Source organism: Salvia miltiorrhiza, chromosome 7, assembly GCF_028751815.1.
Source record: "Salvia miltiorrhiza cultivar Shanhuang (shh) chromosome 7, IMPLAD_Smil_shh, whole genome shotgun sequence".
Classification (NCBI taxonomy): Eukaryota; Viridiplantae; Streptophyta; class Magnoliopsida; order Lamiales; family Lamiaceae; genus Salvia; species Salvia miltiorrhiza.
In genome coordinates, this window is record NC_080393.1 from 35,034,985 (window position 1) to 35,049,053 (window position 14,069).

Sequence of the window (14,069 nt, forward strand, 5' to 3'; positions counted from 1 at the left end):
AGAGTCAACTGAAAGTCCACCAGAGAAACCGAACAAGAAACTTCGCATCAACTGAGAACGAAGGAAGGTCCAGAATGTCAATTGCCTTTAAAATTTCATACTTGTAAATGACATTCTAGAACTGTTTTGTCAACTTCCCTTTGTTCAGTCTTACTTTGGTTTTCTTAACTGGTGATGTTTTAATTTTATTTTATTTTTTGTGCTTACGCTTGTTTCTCTCCCTTCCAATCACATCAGTCAATCTTTATGATAATAACTGGTTATCACATTTAGGGGGAACTATGTTTAGATCAACACAGTTATTGATATCTTTCATGACTGATTGTTGGGAACTTGACTGAAATAACATTACCATCAACTGATGAGAGAATAAGAAAACTTGTGCTTTATTCTCAACTGGTGACCGTATCTTTTGGATAAAAGAGATTAATTCAAAATATCTTATTTGAATATATCTTTTCTGATCATAGCATGATTTGCTCGCCGCCTGTTTTCATGGGTAAGGGATAGCGTCAAATATTCCTCATCATTTTGAATATCTTACTTTAAGGTATTTCTCTGACGGGCATTAATTACGGACTTCAAAATTCATTAAATACGATTTGGCGCGCTGATTTCAAACCGCCGATGTCTTTTTAATTGCCCTAAGCAACAGTTCATCTTCCACGATCACACTTCATCACCACATCTCACATCTGCACTTTATCTCCACTACTCACATCTCTTACTCATCCCTCATCATCACATTCTTACTTTCTCTTTCACATTCCTACTAACCATCTTCCACAGCCATCTACTGTGAGAACTATCCCTGTTTCAAAACCCTATCTCTGCAGATTAACAAAAATGACCAAACCCGACGGAAAGAAGTCTGGTGCCAAGAAAATCGACTGCCTCTCTAAAGGAGTCAGATACGACCAGTCGGTGGATTCCCCATCTCTTCAAAAGAAACTGGAGCACCCAAAAGTAGAAGAAATTTTGATTCATCATCAGTGGAAGACTTTCGTTACCAAGGAAGCTGATTATCTTCTCATTGATGCTGTTAAAGAATTCTATCAGAATCTGCGGTTCAACGACTCTGATGAACTCTTCTCCAAAATCACTGTGTTCACAACCCCAGATTTCTCAGACAAACAAGAAGAAACACTCAATATTACAGACATTGTCAGAAATATGTTCAACCTTCCGAACAGTGGTTCTTCACTTTCATCTATTTCAGATAGCGAAGCAAATGCCACCCTCAAAATAGCAATGAAGAATCCAGGCGAATCGACTGAATGGACTCTTGTTCTATCTCTTCTCAAGCCTGAATATACTCTGATAGGCAAAATTATTCAAAAATGTTGGATAGGCACGACGGGAACGCCGGACAAGGCTTCTCAGCCCCAGAAGAACATTTTGGCCGCTCTCCTGAAGGAAGGACCCTTCAACTGGGAAGAGGCGTATCTTAAACTCCTCTTCAGCAAGCGTCAGAACTCCAAGCAGGCAAATTTGCTCCGACAGGGAAACAGGGTTTCCCAAATCATTATTCAAGGGACGAAGTCTCTCCCTGTTGTTTATTGGCCGGAGATGCTGCAGTTTACAGACAGTTTTCGACTTCTCAAAGCTGTCAAAGGTGGACCTAAATCTTCCCCAAAAGCAAAGATAATTGTTCCCTCCTCATCTGAGTCAACTGAATCTGAACTCCCTGAACCCTCCACCTCTGAAAACCCTATTCCCCCTACCACAAACGTTCCTCGTCGTCCTCGCTCCTCTCTTCCGAAAACTTCATCCAAACCTATCCCCAAACCAAAGCAGCCTAAAACTGTCTTAAGAATTCCCATCTCTCCCAAATCAAAAGGCAAAGTTGTACTACAAACCCCTATTGAACCAACTCCCACTGGTTCATCTACTAAAATCCAAGCAGTCACAGCGATGCAGTATGAAGCCCGACAGGATGCCACAAATTACCTACTGCATCTTCATGGTGATTTTGATACATCTTAGAAGTCTACCAGAATCTCCATAGACTTCTCACCTACACCTTCCTGAAGACGGCTCCTGCCCTCAGGTCAATGATCTTCAGAATCTTAAAACTGAAGATGCATTCGAATTCGAAGAAGCATCCCTGATCAGCCTCTTGCAAATCACCAAAGTCCGGGAGGTAATATATGGCTTTGACAAGTTTGCCATGAATTATCTTGAATCCCTTGGCTACTCCAGACATTCACTGACTCTCAACCGAGATGATAGCACCTCCACATCGAGAATCATTGAAGAAACTCCTGCTCCTGATTCTGTAGCTACATTGCCTCCTCCATCGCCTCTTCATCAGGATCCATAACCTGAAGTCATTCTCCGAGAAGCGTCTGCATATGAGAATGCTCCTCAAACCGACTCCGCAGCTGGTTTCACTTCTCCAGATCAGCTGATGACTGATCCAATTAGTCAGTTGTTGATAGAAACTTCAACTGATATGTCGTCCTTCTTTGAGGATATTCAGCCCAGTAGCTTTGACAAGGCTGAACCTCCGAACTCCCCGCCTACAGCCAAGACGAAATCAGTTGACAACGCTGATCCCTCATCTCCGGAAGGACGAGTTGAGGATATCACAGAAACTCTTCTACCTTCATCACCGCCCATCTTCCCAACAGATGAGCCCACTCCAATCGAGGGCCACAACATCAGCAAAGAACGCACTTTTGCTCCTCCCTCTCCCACTGAAGAAGAAGATCTCCCTTCTGCTCCAACTACAGCCAATGTTGCTTCAGCCACTGATGCTGCTTGAACCTCTCAAGGTCCAGCACAGGTACCCCCTGCTCCTCATGAGCAACCAGAGGAAATCATCAAAATCTCTCGCCAACCTGGTGTCATTCGATATGACTCGGATGTTGACACTGATGGATTCCTCACTGAGTGGAAAATGAGAGAACCCATCAGAACTCAGTTCAAAATTCCTGAAGGAACTGAAAATTCGATTGATGCTCTGTTAGAAGTTATCTCCGATCAACAATTCGCGCTTGAGACACTCAAGCATGAAAGGGAACGACAGGACATCTACGGCGCCAAATTCCTGCGGTATCTCATGTTTGTTGAAGCACAAACTCAAGATGACATGATCGATCATGATGTTCGCATCACTGTTCTCAGAAGACAAATTCTAAAAGCAGAAATTGATCATCTCAATCTCAAGAAAGATCCGGTTTCAGTTCAAGAAGATTTTCCTAAAGTTCAAAATGAACTCATCGAGCTTCATCAATACGTCTTGGAAACCGAAATAAAATCCAAGCAACAACTTCTTGAGATTCAAAATCAACTTGGAAACATGCGCATCGAGTTCATGAAAGACTTCATGACTACTACAGATGCTCAATTGATGATCGCGTAAGAACTCCGACCAGTCCTTGTTCGCCTGGCAAAAGTTGAAAGTGAGCTGAACTCTGTTCGAGAGTCTTCAAACTCATCGCTCATTCAATCGATTCTTAACGACATCAAGGATCTTCAAAGGAAAGTCAGCTCTCTCCCTGGAGATGATGCCAAAAAGGGGAAGAGTATTTGGAGCCTTCCCTTCCTAAAGAACTGGCACGGGACTTTGCCAGAGCTCAAGCTATCTTCTCTGGCGCTACCAACACCACTGCGCAAGCTCCTTCTGTCTCAAGAGATTTCAGCAGAAAAAGATCAAGAGAAGAAAGCTCATCTTCCAGAAACCCAGAGCCGAAGGCCAAGAAAGTTCTTTCCATGGGCGAAGATACTCCACAACCCTTCCCACAGAGGCTTCGAGAACAACAAAGAATAGTGCAATATATCAGCGAAGGCCTCCTGGTATCCTATTGGATAGGTGTGAACGACAAGATCGATGGATACCGACTGATATGAATGAATGGTGGGAAAAGCTAAAAAAATGCTACACCAAATGGGTTGCTTTCGCCAATCTGGACAGAAGCAGAGAGTTCCAAAATGAAGCTTGGAAATACTTTCTTGTAAACTGACCTGAAAGAGCAATGGTCTTGAGAATGCAGACTGCTCAGAAAGATGCTAGGATTCAGACTTCAAATTCTCTGAAGAAGACGGTATGCCCTCCAAGAACCAGAAACGGAGTTAACAGAGATTCTATCAGGAGAGAAGTCGAAAGCATCTGCAACATTTGGAATGTGCCCACTAATGTCAGTTCAGTAGATTATGACAATATCAAAAACGTAGTCTTCAGTTTGTATGGTCAGAAACCTTAGTTTTCTGTTTGATTTTCTAAGAAGTCTCTTTACCTGTTCTGTAATTCAAACTGATGTCTTATCAGTTATTTTCTATTAATGAAAAGAACTTCTTTTTTATCTCAACCTGAAGACAATGACTCTTTATCCAGACTCTGATTAATGTTTTTCTGTCTTCTCCTCGTTCTATTTTTGAACTGTTGTGTTCTTTCTCTTAGTACAAGTTATAGGTTCTATTGTTAAGGGGGAATAGTATTCACCCTGTTTTAGGACTTGTGCTCTGAGTTCAGTCTTTTTCTTGCCTAGAACTGTTGTGTGGTTTTGGCATCATCAAAACGGGGAAAATTGTTGGGAACTTAATGGAATATCCTAATCCTTGTTTTGATGATACCAAAATCCATAGATTTCATTTGTAATAGACTAAAACTGCTCGAACTCAAGTGTTAGAGTTTTTTTCTAGTTTAGTTGTTGTTCTGAAGACTGAAGACTGAAGAACGAAGGACTGAAGACTCAAGACTAAAGTTGCCGACTGAAGTATCAGTCGAAGAATCAGTCTAGAACTGATTACTTAATGCGTGCCACGTGGAATCAGCGGACTGATACTAAAGTCAAGTATCAGTGAGACATTATTCCTCGGATTGAACTTCCAACGTTCAAAGGAAGCCACATACTCCAGAAGTACAGCCGCATTAAATGCAGAGATCTCAGGATCGTCCTTTCTCTGCAGAGGTCATTCCTATTTGGTGACTACTTTATTAGAGACATCGCATCTCCTGCTCTTCAACATAGCCGTTCTCACCAAACAAGGAACCTCAAAGATTGAAGCCTCAGCCCAAGTTCAAATTACTCTCTAACGGAAGAAATCTTGAAGACCTTCTCCGCCAACGGATCTATTCAAGACTTCTCCTATAAGTAGCGCTCGAGGATCACTTCAATCTTCACCGATTCAACAACACAAGCTGAAGCTCTGCCAAAATTGCGTCTCAGCCAAAGCTCAAATTCCCCAAAGCTTGAATCGAAGAAGATAATCCCAAAGCCAAAAATCAGTCACTGTTGATTACATATATTCTCTTAGACCTTAGGAAAACCTTGTATATCCAAAGCCTAGGTCAAACTAACTCCAAAGAACTTGTTCTTTGAAGTTTAGTTGGCAAGATTTCAAACCTCCCTTCGACCGATAGAATCGAGTGTTTGAGTTTCAAAGGAATTCAGGAAGGTACTCTGACTCCGTGAGATCCTAGTGCCAGTTCGTGCTAGGAGTGAGAAATCCAACAAGGTGTGTTGGTACTGAAGATTGGATCTTCAGTTGTTTCGGTTGTGTGCACCCGCAAGCACACGGTTCGGTTTACTGTGCACCCGTAAGCACGAGCATCGGTTTGCAGTGCACCCGTAAGCACTTGCAGAGTGAAGTTGTTGGTCTGATCAACCGACCGTGGATGTAGGAAGTATTTTCCGAACCACGTAAAAATCTATGTGTTATTTACAGCTTTCAGTATTTCATTTGTTACTTGTGCTTTCCCTTTCATAAACTGAAAACTGATTAACAGCAAAGAGAAACTTAAGTCTAACAACGTGCTCAACCCAAAAGGCCATTGCAAAAATAAAAGATTTTCGCTGCGTGTGTTATCAGTCTGACTGATCTATCTTCTGATAGTCAGTAAGATTTATAACATCTCTGTTTATCAAACTCGACTGAAGCCTTACGTGCATCAGTTAAGTACTTGTGACTTAACTGATAACTCCTTACTGAAGAGTCTTTCAGTATCAGTCGTCAACCATGTTTTGGTCAAAACTCTTCTCTGTAAACAGGTGTCTGAGTTTGTGTTTGAAGTTTCGCTTTTGATATCTGTATTGAGATCTTGATTGATTTCTTTAAAAATAGCCTATAGGTGTATTCCCTCCCCCCCCCATACACCTATTCGAGACCCTCCGGACATAACATTTAGATTTATGAGGATTATGTACTACTAGAAGTTTCATTATAAGATGTGTTTTTTTTAAGATCTAACTAAAATAACAGCATCATAGTATTATTTATTGTATTAATTCATATGTAGACCTACTTTTGACAAAATGCATGTAAAAATTTTTTTTAAACATATTGTTAGATAAATATTATCTCAGTCCACCAAGAGTATACAATTTGTGATGGACACGCGTTTTAAAGAAAAATAGTTGGTAGATGTGTGTTAAGTAAAAATATGAATGATTGTGGTTGAATTGAGTGTAAGACCATATAAAAATAAATGGTTGTAGTTAAAAAAAAAAGAAAGTGAGGTCATGTCCAAAAAAAAAAGCAGTATACTCTGTAAACGCTAAATCGAGTTATTATTGTATATTCTTGGTGGATGCAGGTAGTAATATATACTAAAATAAAACTACTCCTTTCAAAAATAAATATGAATTAAATTGTGAAAAATATCTTGGGGCATGTATTAGATGATCTTTTTTAATTCATATAAAATAAATTAAATTGCATACTTTTTGTAATATATAGTATAATTTTTCTATCACGATCAATTCTATGTTGCTAGATTAAGAGCATGAGATTGCAATTGACTAAGAAGTTTAATTTGTGAGGATTATATATAAAAATGGTGGTAGTACAACAATAAATATATAAACATAAAGTGATTCTATAATACTCCCTTCATCCCTCAAATGCAAAGTCATTTAATTGAATGTGCTATGAGTAGAATAAGGGTCTCACACTTGTATTGTATTGTAGTAAATAAAGTGATTAGTTAGTAACTTGAATGTTTTATATTTAATTTTTGACTAGGAAAATGGGGTACAAATTTTAATTAAAAATTATTCATTTTAAATAATTATAGTGATATTTAAAAATAGATTATATAATATCATGTATTTATTTTTCTATTCATTGAATTTATTACTAATTTGATTTACAAATTGTGTTTAATATTTATATATTTTTTAAGAAAGATAACACTTAGTTTTAATATTTGCAGCGCATCATACAAGTAGATGTCCTAGTTTGACGTGCATATTGAATATTTTATATAATTTTATAATTTTTAAGAGAAATAATATAAAGAAAAAAACCGAAATTAAAAAAACAAAACATTTTATAGCCAACCTCCTTCTCTTTCCAACTTCTTTAATTTATGACAGCATGAGAGCTGATAAGTTATGAGAATGTCAAAGACCGTGCCGACGTTATAAACTTGTAACTACGCCTAAATATCATACTTACAAAACAATTATCCCTATTTTTAATAGGATAAGGATCGATTAATTAATATTTGAAAATGAATTACATCCAATACCTATTGAATATCATAATCTCCCAAATTCATTTGAAACCACGACAAACGACAAGAAAAGCAAAAACATGAAAAAGAGGTGCTACTTGGCTCATGATTTATTATTGGCTGTAAAACATATTGTGCCAACCAAGAATGATATGATGTTGGTCCCTAGCTACACCTACTATATAAGCTTTATCTTGATTTAAGATAATCTTAAAATTGTCATTTCTCGTGTGGAATTATATTTTTCGATGATTATTCAGACCCTTCTTAATTACACCGCCGAGCCAAAAAACAGACCTTATTTATACAAGGGTTAAGGTGCAGATAGGCCCCTCAAGTGGAGGCCCTTAGAGCGTTTCAGTCCCCTTACTAATTGTGTGTGCAAATTGGCCCCCGAACTCAAAAAAACGGTGCAGATCGGCCCCTCTGACTTAACACCGTTATGGGCCGTTAGTCAAGGGGGCGATCTGCACCGTTTTTTCGGAGTTCAGGGGCTAATCTGCACCTTCTAACTTTTTAATTAATTCATCTCTCTCGCTCAAAATTTGATCATCGTTGTCGCTGATTCAAGCTCCGGCTAGGCCGGCGGAGGGCGCCGCCCCTTTCTTTCTCTCTTGGGCCCTAAACCTCAGAGCTCGCTCGACTGCACACGCTTAGCGTCAAGGACGAGCCCTAATTCTCCCATTCGTCGGAAATCGCCGCCGCAATATCCGGTGAACCCCGCCGCCTGGCTTTTCTCGATGAGGAGTTGCCTAGCTTTTCTCGATAAGGAGTCGCCTCTTTCTCTCAAATCCGGCGAAATCCGGTGATAAAGGCCGACGATGCCCGTCGCCATCTACACTATCGGCGTGCTGTTGAAGAAGGACGCCTTCAAATCAGAGACCATGGCCAACATGATCTCGATCTCGATTGGGGTCACGATCACCGCCTACGGCGAGGCGAAGTTCGATTCGTTGGGGGTGATTCTGCAATTGGGGGCGGTGACGTTCGAGGGAGAATTCGAGTTTCCATTTCGATTATGTGATTTTTGGGAGCAATGACGTCGATTTGGAATTCCCGATTTGGGGCTTGGGAATTTGATTTCGTGATTTTCCTCATTTGACGGCGATTGACGCCGGAAAAGTTGGTCGGAGAAGATGAGATGTGATTTTTTTTAATGAACGGTGTGCAGATTAGCCCCCGAACTCCAAAAAGGGAAAATGTGCAGATTAACCCCTGAACTCCAAAAAAACGGTGCAGATCGCCCCCTCTGACTAACGGCCCATAACGGTGTTAAGTCAGAGGGGGCGATCTGCACCATTTTTTTGAGTTCGAGGGCCAATCTGCACACACAGTTAGTAAGAGGACTGAAATGCTCTAAGGACCTTCACTTGAGGGGCCTATCTGCACCTTAACCCTTTATACAACTTTGTTTGACTTTAATCATATTTTTAAGTTGCATGCATTTACTCTTCAGAATTGATATACTTATTAAGTTACCTTTAATCTCGTCATTTTAATAGGATATAAATAAATAAAATTAATTCACATAAAAAATTTATTAAAAGCTTTGGAATATCTCAAAATGCAACTATCTTATGAAATAATAGATTAATTTTATAATTATTTATTAAGATTAATCCTAAAAACTAAAGATCATAAATAAATAAGAGCCAATTTTTGAGATAGTCATGTTGAGTAATGGAACTCAATATTGGACCATACATCTTAAAAACACAAATTTTAGCCATTTGTTGCAATTTCGGACTGTATTGTCCTTAATTTGGGCGGACCGAATAGGATTGAATGCGTGGGTTCTGGTGGTTCTTTTGGCACTAATGTCATAATTTGTGCCAAAAGTACTAACAGAAAGCAAAAAAAAAATATATTAAGTAATTTGGTATTGTTGGCACTAATGTTATAATTTGTGCCAAAAGTACCAAATTACTTAGAACAAATGAGAATATTTGTGCCAAGGTATCAAATTACTTGGTATTTGTTTGTTCTAAGTATTTTTTTTTATTTTTGGCACAAATTATAACATTAGTGCTAAAAGTACCACCCAAACTCGCACTCAAACCGATCCGGATTCGCCCAAATTAAGGGCAATACAGTCCGAAATTACAAAAATAATTAAAATTTATTTTTAAAATGAATGTCTAAATATTGAGTATGATGAATTAAATCATCATCTTTCTAATTTTTGCAATTTCACGCCCTCAATTTCTTTTATGTGAGGACCGAACGAAGTTAACCGCGCATAGGCTTAAGAATGACATGCCAAAACTGTTAAAGAGAAGACCATAATAATAATAATTATAAAATATATATATATATATATATGTGTGTGTGTGTGTGTGTGTAAAATTGCATGTCCTTGTCAGCACTCCGACGACTAAATAAAATTGAGGGAACGGAATTGGAGAGATTGAGAAGGTGTCGATCGAAAGTCACATTAAAATTGCAATTTCAAAATAGTTCGTAATTTTATTTGTCAAAATTCCTAATAGTTATTGTGAGATAGCAAGTTGTTGGAAAAATTTTATGTTTGATTAATACCAAAATCAACGATGCAAATCCTAATGATGACCGAAAACCTAGTTGAAGGATCACGAAGTTTCCAACTAAACTTCAGTATGCTGAAACCTAAGTTTAAGGAAAAGTATATAAAAAGTCGAAGGCTGCTGAAATCCATTTGAAGATCCAACTGCAAAAGAGACCTAACAGAAGATCCAACTGATGAGAAGATCCAGATTGATGAAGATATCTCAGTTTGAAGGATCAGCTGGTGGCCAAGCTGATCAAGTTCGTGCAATACCTCCAGTATGAAAGATTTTTCTAAGTATGGAATGCAAACTGATGGAAGCATCAGTCTACTCAAATTGACTAACCGAAGAATCCAATGCTGACACGTGCCCAAACTCATTTATGCCACGTCAACCCTAAGGTCAAAAGCTTAAAGTGAAATCAACCTTTAAAGCGTATTAAGTAATTCTGCACATTTCATACTACATATCTCACATTAAATGTGAGTCCCACTTTTTCAGAAGAAAGTACAAGGATTTCACTACTACAAAAACGCTCATCCCAAAAAATCGATAAGTATAGTGGTGATATCTGTGATACGGTCATACATAACGGTAAAAAAAACCGCTATGTATAGTCGTATAGATAACGGTATGATGCGCTCATACATAACGGTACATATCCGTGATGTATAGTCGTATAGATAACGGTATGATGCGCTCATACATAACGGTACATATCCGTTATCTTTAATAGTTATACATAACGGAACTGTTATGTATTAATGATTTTACGTTATGTATTAGAATTTTTTTTTTCATCATGGTTAATAGTTTTTTCTACTTTTTATAACGGTTTTAACCGTTATCTTTGATAGAAATACATAACGATTTTTTGCACTTTTTATGACAGTTTTTTGCAATTTTTATAACTGTAATATATTTTTTAATTCTCATGTTATTTATCTTAAAATTAAATTAATAATTCTAAAACAAAAAAATAGCATTGTCATCGATAACATATATTATATAACATCCAAAATATTCATACATTATCATCGGATTTTTAAAATACTACTCCCTCCGTCCCAGCTTTTTGTATCCACTTTTAGTAATAAATACTACTAAAAGTGGATACAAAAAGTTGGGACGGAGGGAGTACATCCCAAAAATTGGAGGATGAATATGAAAGAAGGCAACTGCGATACAGAAACCTAATGAAAACAAGAAAGATCATATTCTTCAGACGCAAACTGAAGCATCAACATCTGTCCCAACCGTCTCAGATCTTGCTCCTAAAAACCGATTCCCTTTAGTTTTGGGTAGTATAAATGCATTAAAAGAGATCCAAGAAGCACCAAATAGTTCCTCAGGTAGCATCGAGATCCAACCTTCTCTGAATAGCAGCTGCCGCCTACAAATTTTAAAGAAAACCCATGTTAGCAGACACAATATGGATGGATCATAATGACACTTTTGAGGGTCACCTCACCTCAAAGTTACCAAGCTTATATTAATAAGCCAGAGTTGGGCTTGCTCTTTCGATGCTTGAACCTAAAAATCTCCATAAAGAAAGCAGTTAAGATTTCTAAAAACTGTCATGCATGGCTCTATTATTGCAGAGTCTTTAGAATCATTAACCTGAAAATGCAAGAACTAATTAATAAGATCCCACATACACAATGGGAAAACATAAAACAAATATTTAGAAGAGTTGCTGACACATTAACATTCATCTACTTTCAACTGTCACACATCAAATATGGTAATTCCCCGAGCCACTTAATCATACAACTATCAACAACAATATCATACTGTCAAAGATGCAGAACTAGCAAAATACTTCTTAAATTCTATAATAAAGATTTACTGACAAGTGATAAAGATATCTATGATCCTGAACATATTTAATATATCTTAATTCTAGATAAGAATAGCTAACAACTCCAACTCTAGAAAAGTATAGATGAAAATGTGCATGAAACTTAGCATTGTTTTTTCCCCAAAATGGATCTATGGTGTTTATCAGAATGTGTGCGTTGGTGCTCAATACATGTATAAACCCCCTAAAAGTTTCATATTTTAGTAAGCATAATATAATGAATGTTATATGTACAATCTTTGAAAATGTTATCTTAACTACCAACTTAATCATTACTTTTGGCCAGAATCCCCATCAACCAAATACTAACCCAATACTAAGCTTCTCTAAGAAAGAAAAAGTAATTGAACAATATTCCTCCTTGGTGTACCACAAGACAAAACTGCAAATGATGATAACAGGTATGAGTTCTTGCTAGCATCTAACCCAAGCAATAAATATGGAAAAACCTCAATGATATAAACTAAGCAAGTAAATTGAAACAAACTCAGTTCCAAATAAACAGATATCAACAAAATCCAACAACCGTTAAGCATAAAGATCTTCAACCAAAATAAAAACCTCCCTACTCACTTAAATCAAGCTGAACCGCCACGCTAGTTCAAACTTCCTGAAACTACAAATTCAGATTCAGATTCAGATCAACAAAACAACATTGAAGCAATCTGATTCAAATTCAGATCAACAAAACCTCCCTAGAGGCTACTATGTCACTGGCTATAGACATTCATTGTTGAAAAAGCTCTGCCTTTGCAGGTGAGAGACATATCAAATAATACTCTCTATCTTATCAAAGATTAAAAAAATAGGAGGCAAGTCCTGCCATATTAATTTGGTGCCAATACCATACCTGAGCAAGAAAGAATGATCTACCCGGAAACTTACGGTCCGGCCAAGCTAATGGATCGATATTCATGCCTCCAAAGCTTACTGCCTGCAGATCATCGTCATCTCTATTGGATTCAAACATATTTAATTTGGAGAAGATCAAGAAATCTACCTCACTAATTATAATCACATTCATTAGAGGAACAAAAAGACGGGAAAACAGAGAAACTCGTCATCTTTTTGTAATTTGACGCAAACATTAAAGCATTATATATCAATGCAAGTTGCAAGCATATGGAATCATAATAACAAACCAAACAACAAAAACTATCTCACACATTTATAAAGTGAAACATAAGGTAATAAGGTTATTTCACATATTTGCAGAGTAAATTAACTCAAACTTATAAAAAAAACTGACCAAAATTCGTGTATAATGAGAAATAAGAAAAAAGAGTGGAGATTAGGGATACTTGAGAGTTGAAAGGAGGGGTGGTCGTAGGGCACATCGATGGCATACGAGAATTGTGGCATTGCCCTCAGCTGCAGAGTTGAAACAAACTGGAAAGTTAGGTTTTGCAGCTGCACAAAATTAGAGAGAGAAATTAGGGCGACCTGGTACTGCTACTGCTCGTCGACCAAGGGATGAGTTGGAGAGAGAGCACCATAGACAACGACGATGACTTGTTTCTGCTGCTGATCGTCGGCCGAGGATGAGAAGGATACATCAGCGGCGGCGGCTCGGACCGCTGCTGTTCGCGGAAGAGAAATGGATAGGGGGCCTCAGCAGCGAGGATGGTGGCAAGGACGGCGGCGCGAACAGCTATGTGGTGGCGAGGACGGTGGAGAATGGCGGCGGTGGCAGAGAGAAAAGGAAGAAGAGAGAACGGTGAGAGAGAGTGGTGAGAGATGAGGCGATTGTTGATGCATGGGAAAGTATCAGTGTGTGACCCGTCAAGTGACCAGCAGTGAGAGCTACCTGATGGTGTCGCATAGTATTATGCATATAGTTCAACAAGAATATGCATAAAGAAAACCATAAATATGCATAGTATTTTTCGACAGCGAGAGACACCAGATGGTTTGCATACTGATACTTTCCAATGCATATTTCTATCCAGCGTCATGCATATCTGAGTTTACCTTTATGCATATTGGTGTACAATCATATGCATAATTTTGACGACGGCCGCAGGAAAAAAATTGATTTTCGGTAAAAAAAAATGACCATTTTACCCCTTCGTGTTTTTGGCCTTGGAAGGCTTTGGAAGCCCTTGGGAGGCTGCTGCCATGTGGCACGCTCCTAGCGCACCACGTGCCCCCATTGTGTAGTCCAAATTTGGACCTATATACTATGAGAGGAGTGGATACTACATGATCCCATTGCTATATA

General features: G+C 38.2%; 1 long non-coding RNA gene across 1 annotated transcript; it reads right to left on the bottom strand.

Annotated features, from left to right (window-relative positions):
* Positions 1-11,149: 11,149 nt before the first annotated feature.
* Positions 11,150-13,558, bottom strand: LOC130996171 (uncharacterized). The gene is made up of 3 exons (XR_009092423.1): positions 13,292-13,558; positions 11,459-13,219; positions 11,150-11,380 (listed from the first exon to the last, which is right to left on the bottom strand). It is a non-coding gene; the product is annotated as an uncharacterized LOC130996171 (long non-coding RNA).
* Positions 13,559-14,069: the final 511 nt, after the last annotated feature.